This window comes from Saccopteryx bilineata, chromosome 2, assembly GCF_036850765.1.
Source record: "Saccopteryx bilineata isolate mSacBil1 chromosome 2, mSacBil1_pri_phased_curated, whole genome shotgun sequence".
NCBI lineage: Eukaryota > Metazoa > Chordata > Mammalia > Chiroptera > Emballonuridae > Saccopteryx > Saccopteryx bilineata.
Window position 1 is genome coordinate 59558957 of NC_089491.1, and position 18943 is coordinate 59577899.

General features: G+C 40.1%; 1 protein-coding gene across 1 annotated transcript in view; it reads right to left on the reverse strand.

The window, feature by feature from the left end:
* Positions 1 to 18943, reverse strand: part of PIP5K1B (phosphatidylinositol-4-phosphate 5-kinase type 1 beta) — a 387055-nt gene that overhangs the window by 336899 nt on the left and 31213 nt on the right. The window lies entirely within an intron of this gene.

Genomic DNA, 18943 nt, shown 5'->3' on the forward strand with positions numbered 1-18943 from the left:
ATCCTGGCTCACATTGAAGTTAGATTTATGTGAATTCAGTAATTAAATATGTTTTTAAATAAAGAGAGAGACCTGCTATCTATCACTGTTGACTATTCCATTCTATTTTCTGCAGATTATTTTTTGTATGTTTACATGAATCTTGTATATAATTGGATACATTAGTGCTATTTTACAGAAAAGGTTTTTCTACAGCTACTCTTTCTACAGGTGCCTGAGACCACATCAACTGCCCTTTCATCCACACTGAGAAACAGTAAAGATTCACTGTGGTATGTGACTCCATCTAAGTCACTCAATGGTTCAGGTTGCTCACAAGAAATAATACTGTTTAAAATATACTTAAAAGAATGAACTTTCCTCTCCTGTGGAAGGCCCTTTGACGGTAGAGCAGGAAGAAGGAAGGCTTGCTAGTATGGGACTGGGAGGCATCAGGCACCAAGAAAAGAAAGATCACAAGATCTGGAGATGGACAGGTCTGCAGTCGCGTCTTAGCTCTGCTGGGCTTCAGCTCCCTACTCTGTAAAATGGAAATAAGACTACCTACTTCAAAGATTCATTGTAGGAAAAAGGAGAAAATATATGGAAGACCTGATGATTATAGTACCTAACACAAAATAAGGGCTCAAAGAGTAGCATTATTACCATTATCTACACATAAAGTCAATTACAAAAAAACTACCTGCACGTTTAATGATGGTTTTATATATAGGTGGACTGCAACTCTAACCCAAATTCAGTTATTTAGAATTTGAATGAATCTTCCTATAGGAAAAATAAATATAACTCAGTGAATTTTGGAATTACAAGGGGATTCAAAGTATATCTAATGATGTAGAAAAATTTCCCACTAACTGTAGTATTTCCTAACATAGACTCTGTGGTGTTGAAGTTTCAGCAAACCCAACAAAACCAATATAACTTATAATGTAGTTGATATACTACATGCAGGGACCCAAGATGATGGTAGAATAGGTGGAAGTTACACTCACCTTCTCCAAGAACCAAACTGGAATTACAACTAACCTACAGAACAAGTAACCTGAATAACCAACTGAAGACTAGCTGAACAGAAATCTTATAACAAAAGATTTATAAAGCCACATCAAGACTAAGAGGAGATGCAAAAAGGGCTGGCCCTGCACTCACCTGCTGTGGTTGAGAACTGGGAGAGATATCTCAGCTGTAAATATCCTCCCTGAGGAGCAACGGCGTCTAAATCCCATGTTAGGTTCCCCAGCACGGAGTACCTAAGCCAAGAAGATGAACCCACATAATACCTGGCTGTTAAAATCAGTGGGGATTCTGACCACCAGTTAGAGAAGGGAGTCTGTTAAAAACCCAGGCGCCCTCTTAAAGGGCCAATGCACAAATTCCATTTGGTGTCACTCACCCTGGATTCTGGAGAGAGAAAGATGGTTCAGAGCAGACTGGAGTCATAAAGGAAGAAATGAGTTGTGTGGCTTTGGGGACAGGAAGGATATCTGCCAAAAACCCTGTTCTCAATCAATCTCCCACACTGTCCATAGATGCAATCATGTCAAGGTCAAGCAATCAGCATTGGCCTAAAGGAATACCCTAGACCCACTCTCCCGAGTTTCTGTGGCTGCACCCTGCCAGACTTTCACCCTGTGGAAAGGTAGGCTAACTGGGGCCAGCCTGGGCCCATTTTTTTTTTTTTTTTTTTTTTGCATTTTTCCGAAGCTGGAAACGGGGAGGCAGTCAGACAGATTCCCGCATGCGCCCGACCAGGATCCACCCGGCATGCCCACCAGGGAGCGATGCTCTGCCCCTCTGGGGCATCGCTCTGTTGCATCCAGAGCCATTCTAGCGCCTGAGGCAGAGGCCACAGAGCCATCCTCAGCGCCCGGGCCAGCTTTGCTCCAGTGGAGCCTCGGCTGCAGGAGGGGTTAGAGAGAGACAGAGAGGAAGGAGAGGGGGAGGGGTGGAGAAGCAGATTGGTGCTTTTCCTGTGTGCCCTGGCTGGGAATCGAACCTGGGACTCCTACATGCCAGGCCGACACTCTACCACTGAGCCAGCCGGCCAGGGCTGCCTGGGCCCATTTTGAGACATTCTTAGAGGGCTCTCAAAAAGGCCCAAGCAGGAGTCCCGGGTTCGATTCCCAGCCAGGGCACACAGGAGAAGCGCCCATCTGCTTCTCCACCACTCCCCCTCTCCTTCCTCTCTGTCTCTCTCTTCCCCTCCCACAGCCAAGGCTCCATTGGAGTAAAGCTGGCCTGGGCGCTGAGGATGGCTCTGTGGCCTCTGCCTCAGGCGCTAGAATGGCTCTGATTGCGGCAGAGCGACGCCCCAAGATGGGTAGAGCATCGCCCCCTGGTGGGCATGCCGGGTGGATCCCGGTCAGGCACATGCGGGAGTCTGTCTGACTGCCTCCCCGTTTCCAATTTCAGAGAAATACAAAAAAAAAAAAAAAAAAAAAAAAAAAAAGGTCCAAGCAGACTCAGCAGGTGTCAGAGACACGCACGGATAGACTGAGTGGAGTGGTGTTATGGGAACGGCTGATTTTATCATGTACCCTACTGAAGCTATTCCCCGTAGAGATCCACAAGCCCTACCATACCAATACAGTTGGCCCCACCCTACCAAGCTAGTGCATTTGCTGTCTGTAGCCAGCCTGGGTCTGCATTGTGGTCTTTCTTGGAAGGCTCTAGAGGAGGTCCCAGCAGTATCGGGCAATGTCAGAGATGCACAGGGAGAAATTGAGTGTGTGGTTCCAGAATGAGAGCCATTCTTCTCCCATGCATGCCCTGACTGGTGCTATCATTCCTATGCAGAACCCTCCCTCCATACAGTCAAATCTTAATCTGTTTTAACCTGATGAACTCTACTGGCTTCACTCTGACAGCTCTGTAACACTGCCCAACTGCAAAAGTTCACAGGCCCCAGGTGGGTGGTGGCTGGCTGTGGTATACCATGAGACTTTTGCTGAGTGGCCTCAGACCTACCACTAATGCCAGATTTCAATCTTTATCAACCTGGTGAACATAACTTGTCCTTACCTGGTGACTCACTGAAAACCTACCTTATGTAACTCACATACCTCTAGGGGCTCTTTCAGTGAATGAACCCAACAGGCAAATGGCAGGCAGAGGCAAATCTCAAGGTGCCTTAGGGCTTGCTGACCTGCCACCAGGCTTCATAGTGGTGGAAGCCAGCCTCAGTATGCAGCCTGACCCCTCCACATGCACTCAAGCGCTGTAGAAAGAGCCACAATCTCTGGATTGCTTTGTAGCTCTTAGCAGATAGCCCAGGGCTGGTTATAGGCAGCATATGACATTGACTTGTACCAGAGTCCTTCCCAATAGGCCACAGAACTAACACACCAAGAGGCTGGTTTCACACCAAATCATAGCATAACCCAATTAGTTCCACAAGTGGCACACCCAGGGGGAAATCTTGGCAGTCACCAGACTTAATTAAAATGCTAAGGCAAATTCTGCTTCATGGGGTCAGCCCTCGCAAAGCAGCTTGTACACTGTGGTCAGGGTACACAGTCAGCCATACTGAGGGTCAGTGCCCCCCCACCCATTGATGGAATAACTATAATCAAGGCTTAACTACAACAGGACTCATTTAATCTACACAAGAAACATTTCTGGAGCACCTGGCTCAGGTGATCAGAGAAGGTGCATTATTAAGCCCCATATAACCCCTAATACATAAGGCTATTATACAAAACCTGGGGGACATAGCAGATCTATGTAATACACAGAAACAAATACAGAAAGACAGCCAAAATGGGGAGACAAAAACATGTCTCAATTGAAAGAAAAGAAATTCCCAGAAAACGAATGAAATGAAACATAAACATAGACAAACAATCTACCAGGTACATAGTTCAAGACAATGGTTATAAGGATGCTCAAGGAAATTAAGGGAAGAACTGATGAACTTGGTGAGAACTTCAGCAAAGAGATAGGAAGCATAAAAAGAATGTAGAAATCATAAAAAGAACAAGTCAGAAATTAAAACTACGATGTCTGAGATGAGGAATATAGTAGAAAGAATCAACAGCAGGTTAGATAAAGCAGAAGATCCAATCAGTAAAAGGTAGCAGAATACACCCAGTCAGAGAAGAAGAAAAAAAAAAGAAATTTAAAAAAATGAGGATAGTTTAAGGAAAATCTAGAACAACATCAAGCATAACAACATCCATATCATAGGAGTACCAGGAAGGAGAAGAGAGACAGCAAGGGATTGAAAATCTATTTGAAATAATACGTGGAAACTTCCCTAATCAGGTGCAGAAAAGCACATACAAATCCAGGAAGGGCAGAGAGTCCCAAACAAGATAAACCCAAAGAGGCCCACAAGAAGACACAGCATAATTAAAATGCCAAAAGTTAAAGACAAAGAGAGAATCTTAAAAGCTAGAAGAAGACAAGGGCATTTAGTTACTTACAGGGGAGCTCCAATAAGACTGTCAGCTGATTTCTCAACAGAAACATTTGAGGCCAAAAGGAATTGGCACAAAATATTCAAAGTGATGAAAAGCAAGGACCTACAACCAACACTATTCTATCCAGCAAAGCTATTATTTAAATTGAAGAAGAAATAAAGTTTCTCAGACCATGCCCCCCAAAATGCCTAAAGGAATTCATTACCACCAACCAGCCTAACAAGAAACATTAAAGACACTTCTTTAAGAAAGATAAATATGTATTAATAATGGCAACAAATACGTACCTGTCAATAACTCCTTTAAATGTAAATGGAGTAAATGTTTCAATCAAGACAGAGAGTAGCTGAATAGATAGGAAAACAAGACATACATACACACACACACACACACACGCTGTCTACAAGCGATCCATTTCATACTGAAAGACACACACAGACTGAAAGTAGTAAGATGTAAAAATATACTTCATGAGAATAGAAAACAAAAAAGGACATTGCATAATAATAAACGAATCAATCCAACAAGAGGTTATAACCCTTGTAAACAATTATGTACGCACAAGGGAGTATCTGAATAAATAAAGCAAATCTTGATAGACATAAAGGGAGAGATCAACAGTAATATAGTCACAGTAGGAAATTTTAATACTCCACTGAATCAGTGGATAAGATCTTCCAGACAAAAATATATTTTTTAAACAAGGAAACATTAGACTAGCTGGATTTAATTGATATTTTCAAAAAATTTGCCCCACCCTGCAGGATATATATTCTTTTCAAGTGCACATGGAACAATTTCCAAGATAGATCACATGTTAGAACACAAAACTAGTCTTAATACATTTAAGTAGATTGAAATCATATTAAGCATCTTCCGTGATCATAACAGTATGAAATTAGAAAATAATTAGAAGAAAAAGTCTGAAAACCACACAAACACATGGAGGTTAAGTAACATGTCACTACTCAGTTAATGGGTTAAAAATGAGACCAAGGAAGAAATCAAAAGATATTTAAAACAAATGAAAATGGAAACACAACACAATAACTATAGGACACAATAAAAGCAATCCTAAAAGGGAGATTCATAGCAATATAGTCTTACCTCAAGAATCAAGAAAAATATCAAATAACCAACCTAATCTTACATCTAAAGGAACTAGAAAAAAGAGTAACAAATTAAAAGTAGAATGAAGAAAATAATAAAGATTAGAGTAGAAATCAACAAAATAGAATCTAAAATTGCAAAAAATAAATTAAATCAAGAGCTGGTTCTTGGAAAGATAAACAAGATTGAAAAACCTTTAACCAAACTCATCAAGAAAAAAAGAAAAAGGACCCAAATAAATAAAATCATAAATGAAAGAGAAGTAACAACTGACATCACAGGAATACAAAGGATTATAAAAATATTACAAACAAATATATGCTAAAAATTGGACAATCTGAACAAAATAGATAAATTCTTAGAAACATACACTCTTCCAAGACTAAATCAAGAAGAAACAGAAAATCTGAACAGACTGATTATCACCAATGATATAAAGCAGTAATAATAACAATAATAATAATAAACTTGGAACAAATAAAATCCTAATCCAGAGGCTTCACAGGTGAATTTTACCAAATATTCAAAGAAATACTAACTCCTATCCTCCTCAAGCCCATTCTAAAAAATTCAAGAGCAAGGAAGACTTCCAAAGTTCATTTTACAAGGCCAGCATTATCTTTTTTCTTTTTTTTTTTTTTTGACAGAGACAGAGAAAGGGACAGATAGGGACAGACAGACAGGAAGGGAGAGAGATGAGAAGCATCAATTCTTCGTTGCAGCACCTTAGTTTTCAATGATTGCTTTCTCATATGTGTCTTGACTGGGGGGCTACAGCAGAGTGAGTGACCCCTTGCTCAAGCCAGGACTTTGGGCTCAAGCCAGCAACCTTGGGCTTCAAGTCAGTGACCTTTGGGCTCAAGCCAGCGACCATGGGGTCATGTCTATGATCCCATGCTCAAGCCAGTGATTCTGTGCTCAAACTGGTAAGCCCACACACAAACCGGATGAGCCTGTGCTCAAGCGGCGACCTTGGGGTTTCAAACCTGGGTCCTCTGTGTCCCAGTCCAATACTCTATCCACTGTGCCATCACCTGGTCAGGCATCTTAATTCCAAAACAGATAAGACACTAAAAATAAAGAAAATTAGAGGCCAATATTCATAAGAAATATAGTTGCAAAAATATTCAACAAAACATTAGCAAACAGAATTCAACAATACATTAAAAAGATCACACATCATGATAAAGTGGGATTTACTGGAATGCGTGTTTGTACAATATCCATAAATCAATTAACATGACAGAGCACATAAACAAAAGAAACAATAAAATCATATGAGTTTATCAATAGATGAAGAAAAAGCATTTGACAAAATTCAGCACCCACTTTTGATAAAAACCCTCAGCAAAGTGGAAAGAGAAGAAACATACCTCAACATAATAAAGGTCATATATAACAAACCCACAGCCAACATCATACTCACCGGGAAAAAAAATAAAAGCATTTCCCTTAAGACCAGGAACAAAATAGGGATGTCCACTTTCACCACTACTAGTCAGTATAGTACTGAAAGTCCTAGCCACTGCAATCTGACAACAAGAAGAAATAAAGAGTATACAGATTGGAAAGGAAGAAGTAAAATTGTCATTATTTGCAGATAATATGATACTATATATTGAGAACCCTGTAGATTCCACCCAAAACTACTAATCAATAAATAAATTCTGTAATGTAGCAGAACACAAAATAAGTATTTAGAAACTGGTTGCATTTTTACACAAACAATGAAGTATCGGAAAAGTAAACTAAGAAAACAATCCCATTTACAATTGCACCAAAAAAAAATAAAGTAGCTAGAAAAAAGTTTAACCAAGGAGATGGAAGACTGGTACTCAGAAAATTATAAGAAACTAAAGAAATAAATTGAAGAGGATACAAATAAATGAAAGCATACATCATGCTCATTGATAGGAAGAATGACCATCATTAAAATGTTCATACCCCCAAAGCAATCTATGATTCACCTACTCCTATCAAAATATCAATAGAGCTTTTCACAGAACTAGAACTAATCCAAAAATGTATCCGAAAGCACAAAATACCTTGAACAGCCATAGAAATTCTGAAAAAGAACAAAGCTGGAGGTATAATGCTACCTGATATCAAACTATACTATAAGGCTATAATAAAAACATTATACTACTGTCATAAAAACAGAAATATAGCCCTGGCTGGGTGGCTCAGTTGGTTGGAGCATTGTCCTGATATGCAAAGGTTGTGAGTTCAATTCCTGGTCAGAGCACATACCTGAATTGGTCAATGTTTCTGTCTCTCTCTCTCTAAAAAATCAATAAATAAATTTAAAAAGAAAAAGGAAAAACAGAAACATAGATCAAGGGGACACAATAGAGAGCCCAGAAATAAACCCATTCTCATATGGTCAAGTGATATTTGACAAAGGAGGCAGAAACGTACAAAGTAAAGTCAGTATTCAATTAGTGGTGTTGAGAAAGTAGACAGATACATGCAAAAAAGTGAAAGTAGACCACCTTCTTAAAACATATACAATAATAAACTCAAAATGAATGAAAGATTTCAATGTAAAACTTGAAACCATTAAACTCCTAGAAGAAAATATAGGCAGTAAAATCTGTGACATTTTTCTTAGCAAGATTTTTTTTTTGACGTATCTCCTTGAGCAAGGGAAACAAAAGAAAAAATAAACAAATGGGACTGCATAAAACTAAAAAGATTTTGCAAAGCAAAAAAAACCATCAACAAAACAAAAAAACAACCCACTGAATGACAGGACATATTCACCAAAGATACATCCAATTATTGGTTAATACCCAATATTTATATAGAACTCATACAACTTAGCACCAAAAAAAAAAAAAAAAAGTAAATAAATAAAACCAAACAATACAATTAAATGGGAAGAGGAGCTGAGTAGACACTTCTCCACAGAGGACAATACAGATGGACACTAGACATGGAAAGATGCTCAATGTCGCTAATCATCAGAGAAATGCAAATTAAAAACACAATGAGATATCAGATTGGCTATAAATAAATCCACAAATAACAAGTGTTAATGAGGTTGTGGAGAAAAGGGAACCCTCTTGCACTGTTGGTGGAAATGCACAGTGCAGCCACTGTGGAAAATAATATAGAGTCACCTCAAAAAATTAAAAATGGAACTGCCTGATGACCCATAGATTCTACTTCTGAGCATATATCCAAAGAAACCCAAAACACTAATTTGAAAGAATATAAGCACCCCAATGTTCATTGCAGCTTTATTTACACTCACCAATATAGGGAAGAAACCCAGCAGTCTATCAAATAGACAAGTGGATAAGAAAATGGCGGTACATATATACAAGCATGGATGGACTTTGACGGTATTACGCTAAGTAAAATAAATCAGTCAGAGAAAGAAAAATACAATATGATTTCACCTGTATGTGGAATCTAAAGAATAAAATAAACAAGTAAAACTGAAATCAACTCATAGATAGAGAGACAGACTGATGGTAGTTAGCATGGAGGGGTATTGGGGAGCTGAGTGAAAAAGGTGGAGGGATTAACAAGTACAGATTGGTAGTTATAGAACAGTTACAAGGATGTGAAGTTAAACACAGGAAATAGAGGCAGTAATATTGTGATACTGTGTATGGTGCCAGGTGGGTACTGGAAATACAGGGGGGGATGCTTTATAAAGTATATGATTGTCTAATCACTATGCTGTATACAGGAAATTAATGCAAAATAATACTGGATATAAACTACAATTGAAAGGTTAAAATAAAAATATACTACATGCATGCAAAAAAAATAGTAGAAAATCATTTTTAAATATTCAGTAATAGTTCATTTTCACCTGTTCTTCTTACCTCAGCTAAGATCATCTTCCAACTCTACAATTCCCTGATGTAGAACGAGGGGAGACAGAAATTTCTTATTTCTTATAACCTACCCTAGCCCTCCCCATACCTAACAACTGCCAGACAAACATTCCAGTGAACATGCGATAAGAACTTTATCTGCAGCATGAACAAAATGTAGGCCCATGGAGGAGGATGAGGTAACTGGGGTGGGGGAAGGAGGCAATATGTGGGGTGAGCAGGACACAGAAAAGAAAACCTTCATCACCAAGTTTCCCCCCTTTATCACTTTGTCCAGCAGCAGCCCAGTTCACCTGGTTGTGCACAAACGAAACTCTTCCTGGACATCATCTGAGACACTGAGGGTCACATGCAGATGCAATATTTTAGTGGCCCTCCCCATTCTCACTCTGACCCCGGCCTGTGGCAGCCTCTGCCCATGAAGTGCTCAGGAACATCTCTTCCTGCCTATTCTTTAAATGGCCTGAGCTGGCTGTTTGGTCTTCCAGGATGTTCACAAGACAAGTGTGTTTAGGGTGGAGAGTGCCTATAACTTTGTCTCCTATATAGAAAATTTAGAAGAAGCTCCAGAAATGACCAATGGAATCTGATTTTGCATAAAAGCTCTAAGCGCTACTCATATGACAAAGACTAATACTCACCAAACAATGTTAAGTGAGAAAAATCATTTGATAAAAACGTAGATACAGTATGATTCTAATTTTGAAAATACAGGGTGGAGCTAAAGTAAGCTTACAGTTATTTGTATGGAAAATAATACAATGATTAACAATACAAGAATAAACTCTGTTTCGTGTACTCACAACTATAAACCTACTTTTGCCCCACCCGGCATGTACACATGATATTTTACACATTTTTACATATATCTGTTTAGAAAAGACTGGAAGAAAATACTCCAAAACATAAATAAACAATTATTTTGCCTGTGTTATGACAATACAAGATATTTTTTACTTTATAATTTCTGTATTGTCTAAGTTTGGTTAAACGATTAAGTAATTATATAAGAATAGGTAAAATGGCATTTAGAAACACTAACTAGATATTTCAAAGCTAAAGAATCCTTAGAAATTATTTAATTTAACATTTCCCCCAATCCCTCTTAATTTTGTAGGAAAAATTTCTCTGGCCCCTCAGGTGACTTATGAGCCTGAAGTCATAACTAGCAGACAACGAGTCAAACAGTGGCTTGAACTTAGATCTCTATGTTCTGTGCTGCTCCCATGATATCACAGTGTCCCAGAGTCAGGGACTAATGAACTTCATAAGGAAATACTCCATAAGGAAGGAGTAAGCCTTATTGTACACACCTACACTTCTCATTAAATAAATATTTGCCTAGAGTCATATCATAGTTTTATGACATGCAAACAACTCGGCTGCAAAAGGAGCTTTGGTGACTTCATCAGAGCTCTTGCATCAGAGTTCTAGTTACAAAGTTTTTATTTTTGATTTTTATAGAAGCCCACTTTTGGAGACTTTCAAGATGAAAATATATCAGAAAGCTCTCTGTCCTAATGGTAGGCATCTCTGTGACTATAAAAAGAAATCGGTTATTATACATGTAGGGAAAGCAGACAGACTAAAAACCTTCTTTAAAATCACCTGTATCCTAGCCCTGGCCACTTGGCCCAGTGGCAGGGCATCAGCCTGGTGTGTGGATGTCCTAGGTTTGATTCCCAGTCAGGGCACACAGGAGAAGCATCCATCTGCTCTCCACCCCTCCCCCTCTCCCCTCTCTCAATTTCTTTCTCTCTCTCTCTCCCTCTCTCTCCCCCTCCTGCAGCCATGGCTCCATTGGAGTAAGGTAGCCCTGAGTACTGAGGATGTCTCCATGGCCTCCATCTCAGGTGCTAAGAACTCAGTTGCTGAGCAACAGAGCAACGCCCCAGATGGGCAGAGCATCGCCCCCTAGAGGGCTTTCCAGGTGGATCTGGTTGGGGCACATGCAGGAGTCTGACTCAGGCTCCCCTCCTCTCACTGAATATAATAAATAAATAAAAAATAATAACAATAAAAGCACCTGTATCCTAAGGCTTTAAGTACTTCCTATTTATAAATATGAAGCCTTATTAGCAACAAAACATCATTTAAACCTGACAAAAAGATCAGTTCTAAGTTCTTTCTTTTCTTAAGGGAGAAAATTCAGACATTCAATGCAAAAAGTGCACAGAGGAGCCTTGGAAATGGCCTCCTATTTTGCCCTGCTTATCTTGAGCTGGTTGGGCTGGGAAAGCTTTCTAGTTAGGGAAGGGGTGGGAGGTGGCCTCCAAGGACACAAGAGAAGAGGACAACCACAGGTGACAAATCAAAGACCTGCTTTTCAGATAAGCAGAGAGACTTTACCCCTGGTCATAGCCACAGCAGGTAGCTCATTCATGCCCAATGTGCCAACCAAAAACACACTACATGAGCCCAAGACATATTCATGGCAGGTGGAGAGCAAGCAGGAGTCTAGGTAATACATTTGTTACCTGTTAATGTACTTAACTTAACTTTAGGACCTGAAGTGAGCTGTGTATGTCACATGAACAGAAGGCAAAGCCCAGAGCGTGCATAGGCACAGCAGAGCAGGGAGTGCCTAACATGAGCAGTGGAAGTGCTGATATTGGGCAGAATTCATGGTATAAACAACCCAATTTGAAATTTAGGGAAAGCAGGCTGAAAGGTGCTGCAACCTGAGATATCTTGTGTTGCCAACTTCCTTCCTATTAAAAGTAAAAATAGGGTATTGAGGGAAGCCCTAGAAGGAGACTGAAATTTATGTTTAACTATAAAAATGCTAAATTCTTAAATATTTTCAAGTTTTACGGAAATAATACAATGTGCTAAAGTGATCTCTCTTCTTTATCAGTTAAAATAAAGGCCTCCAAAATGGAGCAAGGACCATACCAATACACCCCTCAATCAGAGACTCTCAATTCAGAGAATTCAGTCTAAGTAAATAAGATAAAAGAAGCAAAAGACTAGATTTTGTATGAAGATGTATAAAACATTTGTTCTATAAAAGCAAAAATAAAAACACTAGATTATATTTGATGGCTAACAATAGGGGAAATTAGACTAGGCAAGAGAAGATTAAGACATGCAAAGTATTTACAACCCTTTCAGAAATGATAACATGAAGATACATATAGGGAAAAATGTAACGTTTAGAAATTCAAAATTAAACATTCACTATGGTTATAACTAAATCCAAGTAGTGGTGCTGGGGAGAAAGCTAGCAGAAGTGTCAGAGATCAGGAGCTGATGGTCACCAGGATGTGGGGGGGGGAGGTTGATGGAGACTGTAGAAGATGCTGAAGGCAAGGGCCCCTTGGGTAAAGCCATGAAGTAGTTTTGGGGCTGGAAGACTGAATCTCAAGGGGTGGGTCTGAGCCCTAAACAGGAAAAGATGTAGTTTTTCTAAGATCAAACAGGGCTCAAGTACAGTGCTTAATTAACCTTGAAGGGTTGAGAATAAAGATGGTCTCATAGAACCCTGAAGGAGAGAGAGCTGAAGGAACTTGCAGATTAAAAGAAAATGAAGCCTGTTTAACCCAAAAAATCTAGAAGGTTCCATTCAGAAATTTGGCCAAACTCCCTGAAGAACAGAGGATAAACTTGTAACTGCCTGATAGAACATGAGAGCGGGAATGGGGCAAAGTGATTAGTTTCACCACACTCCTTGCCATCCCCAACTTTCAGATAAGAGAACTCAGACCCAGAAAGTCAATAATGACTGCTTGCCCGTGACGACAATTAGTTTTCACAGCAGTGCCAGGGCAAGCACCCAGATCTTTCTCAATCCAGCATTTTTTACATTATGCCACACTCTCAAGTCAACCACATATCAGTGAACCCAACATCCTGCTGCCGCATTTGAATTAAACTTGAAATAATCATCTTCACTGTATGAGTACTATTGTGTTATTTTTAAATGAAAGAAATTTAGGTAAGCCAAAAAAGGAAGAAAACCAACTGCAGTTTCAATTTGAATTCCCTCAGGTTTTTTTAAAGTACAAGGAGGGGACATAGTGAGACTGACTTCCACATGTGCCCCAACCAGGATCGACCAGGCAACCTTGTTTGGGGCCAGTGTTTGAATCAATCAAGCTATTTTTAGTGCCTGAGGCGGACACACTCAGACCAACTGAGCTATCCTTAGCACCTGGGGCCGACACTTGGACCAATCAAGCCACTGACTACAGGAGGGGAAGAGGGAGAGAATGGGGAGAGGGAAAAGGAGAGGAGCAGATGGTCATTTCTCCTGTGTACCCTGACTAGAAATCAAACCCAGGACGTCCATTTGCCAGGCCAATGTTCTATCCACTAAACCAAGCCAGGTCCGAAAACCCTCAGTTTTTTAAAAATTCTCATTATTTCTGCTTAATTTATCTAGTTGGTTTTGGCTCATATCCATAACTGGTAGGTATTTATTTCATAATATGAATATTTATTCTATAGGTTTAGCCTATCCATTGAATTCCCTGTCATCAGCCACATAAAATATATGGCTTTTGAAGATTTCTATCCAAGTCTTAGGGATCTCTCTTAAGGCAAAGAGAAACTTGAAGTCTTGCCACTGGAAACTCATGCCCAGGATGACAGATACTCACTAACTGTGCTAATGCATATGAATAGAAACAGCTATGAATTTGTTTAATTATTCTCTCATCCTCCAGTTTTTCTCTATTATGTGCTAGGAGACCTATGAAAGATTTTCCTCAAATGCTTCAATGTCTATGGACTTTTCTTCTGGTACCAGACTAAAACCCTCTCTAAAAAGAAAATGTGATGAACTGGTCACTACACATTAGCAAAATTTCCAAAGATTAATGCAATCTCTTCTGTGGATTCATAAATCATTTATATGGTGGTAATTAAAAATTTTTGCAAGGGAGCATTTCTACATGCACAGTTTTAGGAATTCAACTTTTTCAAAAGCTATCTGGAACATTTACATGTCTCTGGTCTTCTGGAATCTCTCCCACTCCAAGATTTACTCAGCAATCACTGGCAGTGGCTCAGAGATAGTATCTGCTAATTACTTCAACACTCTGAGATGCTATCTACTGTGCCCTAGAGATGTGAACTCAAATTACCTACATGCTCTTTCACCATCTCCTAAATCCCCCTTAATTAATCCCTTTTCATTTTGAAGATCATTTTCTCTGCTAGAGAAATAAAAGTAAAATAGTTCAGTAGGTGATCTGTTAATGCTAGCCTTACCCCACCTCTGCCTCTAATTCTGCTAGCTCCATATACATCAAAAAAGGAAAACACTATTCTCAAAATACAAGTACATACCACACACACTATACATGTAGACACACACACACACACACACTCAAAAAAGTTCAAACTAGTCAGTAAAGAAATCAATACAATAAAATGTCACTTTATCACAAACCATGGAAACATACCTTTAAATGATAAAAAGCAATGCTCATGACATTGTAGGGAAATGAATATACTCATATGTATATTTACTGATAATGTAATTGTGTATTTAGAGACCAAATACATAAGATGCTCGTGATGGTTTTAGGAACCCCACACCTGAGTATTTCTCTTAAGGGACACGTTATGAAAGAAAAGGAGGTTCAGGTATACAAACATGTCTTTAGGAATCTCCTAACAGCCCTAAACTGGATACAGTTTAAATATCCAACAACAAGAATGGTTAAATGAACCACAAAATACCAGTTGTGGAAGGCTAAATAATGCCCCTCCCCAAAAGATGTCCATGGCTTAATCCCTAGAATCTATAAATATGCTACCTTATACAGTTAAAGGAGACTTTCCAGATGTGATTAAATGAAGGATTTTGAGATGGGAGATTATCCGGAACTATCCTGGCCCAATGTAATATGAAGGTCCACACGAGAGGGGTGCAGGAGGGTCAGAGTCAGCGAAGGAAATGTGACAGCAGAAGTGAAGGCGAGAGGTGAGGGAAAGATTGAAGGGGTAAGGAGGGGCGGAGGGAAGAGAGAGAGATTTGAAGATACTATGCTACTACTTTAAAGACAGAGGAAGGAGCCATGAGTCAAAGTACATGGCTGGCCTCTGGAAGCTGGAGAAAGCAAGAGAACATTCTCCGCTACAGCCTCCAGAGGATACACAGCTCTGTCCACACCTCAATTTCAGGAATTCTGACCTCCACAACTGCAAGATCACTTTGTATCTTTAAACCACTAAATTTGAGGTAATTTTTTTTTACAGAATAGGAAATTGATATACAAACTACTATGCAACTACTAAAAATTGTAACTTGAGAACTGTATAGCAATAGAAGAAAAATATTAATATATGCAAATAGAAAGTTGTATATGCACAATTACTATTATGTAAAATACACATAAAATAGATCAAGATAAAGAGATTAAGGTAAAATATACCAATATATTCAAAGACCTCTTACCTGGTCTCCCTGCTTCTGCCCTTGAGCCCCTATCACTCAGGACGGCCAGAGTGATCCTTTTAAAATGAAATCAGATAACCTTACTCCTCCACTCAAAACTCTCTGAAGGCTCTTGTCTCCTGAAAGAAAAAACCCAAGTACCAAGAAGAACCTACAAAGCCCAGGTCCATGGCAGTTCATGGCTCTGGGGACAGCCACTCACATGTGTTTTACATAACTGCATCCCTCAACATGTACAATAGCCCCGATCTACACGTGCTTGCCCTCAACATGTACAATACCCCTGATCTACACGTGCTTGCCCTCAACATGTACAATACCCCGATCTACACGTGCTTGCCCTCAACATGTACAATACCCCTGATCTACACGTGCTTGCCCTCAACATGTACAATACCCCGATCTACACGTGCTTGCCCTCAACATGTACAATACCCCCGATCTACATGTGCTTGCCCTCAACATGTACAATACTCCGATCTACACGTGCTTGCCCTCAACATGTACAATACCCCTGATCTACACGTGCTTGCCCTCAACATGTACAATACCCCGATCTACACGTGCTTGCCCTCAACATGTACAATACCCTGATCTACACGTGCTTGCCCTCAACATGTACAATACCCTGATCTACACGTGCTTGCCCTCAACATGTACAATACCCCTGATCTACACGTGCTTGCCCTCAACATGTACAATACCCTGATCTACACGTGCTTGCCCTCAACATGTACAATACCCCTGATCTACACGTGCTTGCCCTCAACATGTACAATACCCCCGATCTACACGTGCTTGCCCTCAACATGTACAATACCCCCGATCTACACGTGCTTGCCCTCAACATGTACAATACCCCCGATCTACACGTGCTTGCCCTCAACATGTACAATACCTCCGATCTACATGTGCTTGCCCTCACTCCCCCTTCTCTTGGGCCTTTCCACTTAACTAATGTCTGTTTTGTTGACTCCCTTTGGCCTCACTGGCCAACTTGCTATTCCTGGGACACACCAAGCAAACTTCTGCGTATGTTTTGTGCTCACTGTTCCCTTTGCCTAAAGTACTAACTATCCAGGTGTAGGTTCCCTGGAACAAAGGTTGTGGACATCTTACGTACCTGCTTTCCAAATACACAGTTACATTATAGGTAAGCATACGAGTTAGGTGTCTCCCTATCACCTCATCAGTATTGCTTTTTATCACTTGAGGGTGTGTTTCCGTAGTTTGTTACAAAATGATATTTTCTTATGTTAATTTAATTTCTTTACTGGCTAAATTAAAACTTTTTGGTGTAAAAGTGCATGTGTGTATATATCTCAGGATGTAGTGCAGGGGTCCCCAAACTTTTTACACAGGGGGCCAGTTCACTGTCCCTCAGACCGTTGGAGGGCTGGACTATAAAATAACTATGAACAAATCCCTATGCACACTGCACATCTTATTTTAAAGTAGAAAAACAAAATGGGAACAAATACAATATTTAAAATAAAGAACAAGTAAATTTAAATAAACAAACTGACCAGTATTTCAATGGGAACTATGCTCCTCTCACTGACCACCAATGAAAGAGGTGCCCCTTCCGGAAGTGCGGTGGGGGCTGGATAAATGGCCTCAGGGGGCCGCATGCGGCCCGCGGGCCGTAGTTTGGGGACCTCTGATGTAGTGTGTATGGTGTGTCATTTGTATTTTGATGATTTATTATCTTGCTTCCTTCCAGTTTCCTTAAATGTCACCACCTTATGAAGAGACTTTTCTTGACCACCTTTTATTAAGTAACAAGCCCATTACCCCACCCCAGAACTCCTCATCCCCCTTACCCCGCTTTATGTTTCTCTATAACATGTATTATCATCTGTCAGAGTAAACAATACCTACTTGTTACCCATCTCCCTGAATTAGAATGTAAACTCCTTGACAGCACAGACTTTGGCAGTCTTGTTCACTGATGCAGCCCCAGAGCCTGAATGAATTACATGGGTGTGTTCAAGAAATATTTATTGAGTAAATAACTTAAGGTTACAGATCACCTCAGAGACATGAAAAGAACTCCCATTTTAACATAGCTGGTTTAAAAGGTGAACTGTATAACTTCATTTAGTGTAGTCACAAATTGTTTTAGTAAACCAGCAGCTAAGTTACTTTTGATGATGCTATTTTTAGAAACTCTCAGTTCAATCACAATTTTTTTTTTTTTTCTGAAGCTGGAAACGGGGAGAGACAGTCAGACAGACTCCCGCATGCGCCCGACCGGGATCCACCCGGTACGCCCACCAGGGGCGACGCTCTGCCCACCAGGGGGTGATGCTCTGCCCCTCTGGGGCGTCGCTCTGCCGAGACCAGAGCCACTCTAGCGCCTGGGGCAGAGGCCAAGGAGCCATCCCCAGCGCCCGGGCCATCTTTGCTCCAATGGAGCCTTGGCTGCGGGAGGGGAAGAGAGAGACAGAGAGGAAGGAGGGGGTGGGGGTGGAGAAGCAAATGGGCACTTCTCCTGTGTGCCCTGGCCGGGAATCGAACCCGGATCCCCCGCACGCCAGGCCGACGCTCTACCGCTGAGCCAACCAGCCAGGGCCACAAATCTTTTTTTTTTTTAATCCAAATTAATAATTAAATGTCCTCTGAACCATGTTGGTTCATGTTGATACTGTCTCCCCATCTCATGAAATATTATCATATCTGTCATTAGAATTTCATTTTCCAGAATCTCTCATCCCTTCTGAGTCGCATATCCCTTAAAAGCTGTGAGACTCAATGTAGTCCCACTGGTTGTTTTCAAATCTGCTTTCCTGAAGCCCTGGTAACATGTTTTATGGCCATTATTTCTCTGTGTTACAAATTCCAATAGACCTAAGACAGAAAATAGACCAAATGAGCCAGGACTATCTTGTGTCAGAAAGGAGGTGCCAAAACAAACAAAACTCCACAATGACGGGCGTATACCAAAGGATGCAAAAGAAAGTGAAAAAGGAGTTAAAGCTGAAACAATCTGAGAAAAAATAAAGTAGTATTGGATTATAACTCAAAGGATAACATAAATGTGAATCCATGGTGATATAAGTAATTAAAGAAACAAATGGGGGAGAACAGGCAAATCTCCATGCAGAAGAATTTCACATAATTTTTATAGATACTCCTTCAAAGAAGAGGAACAT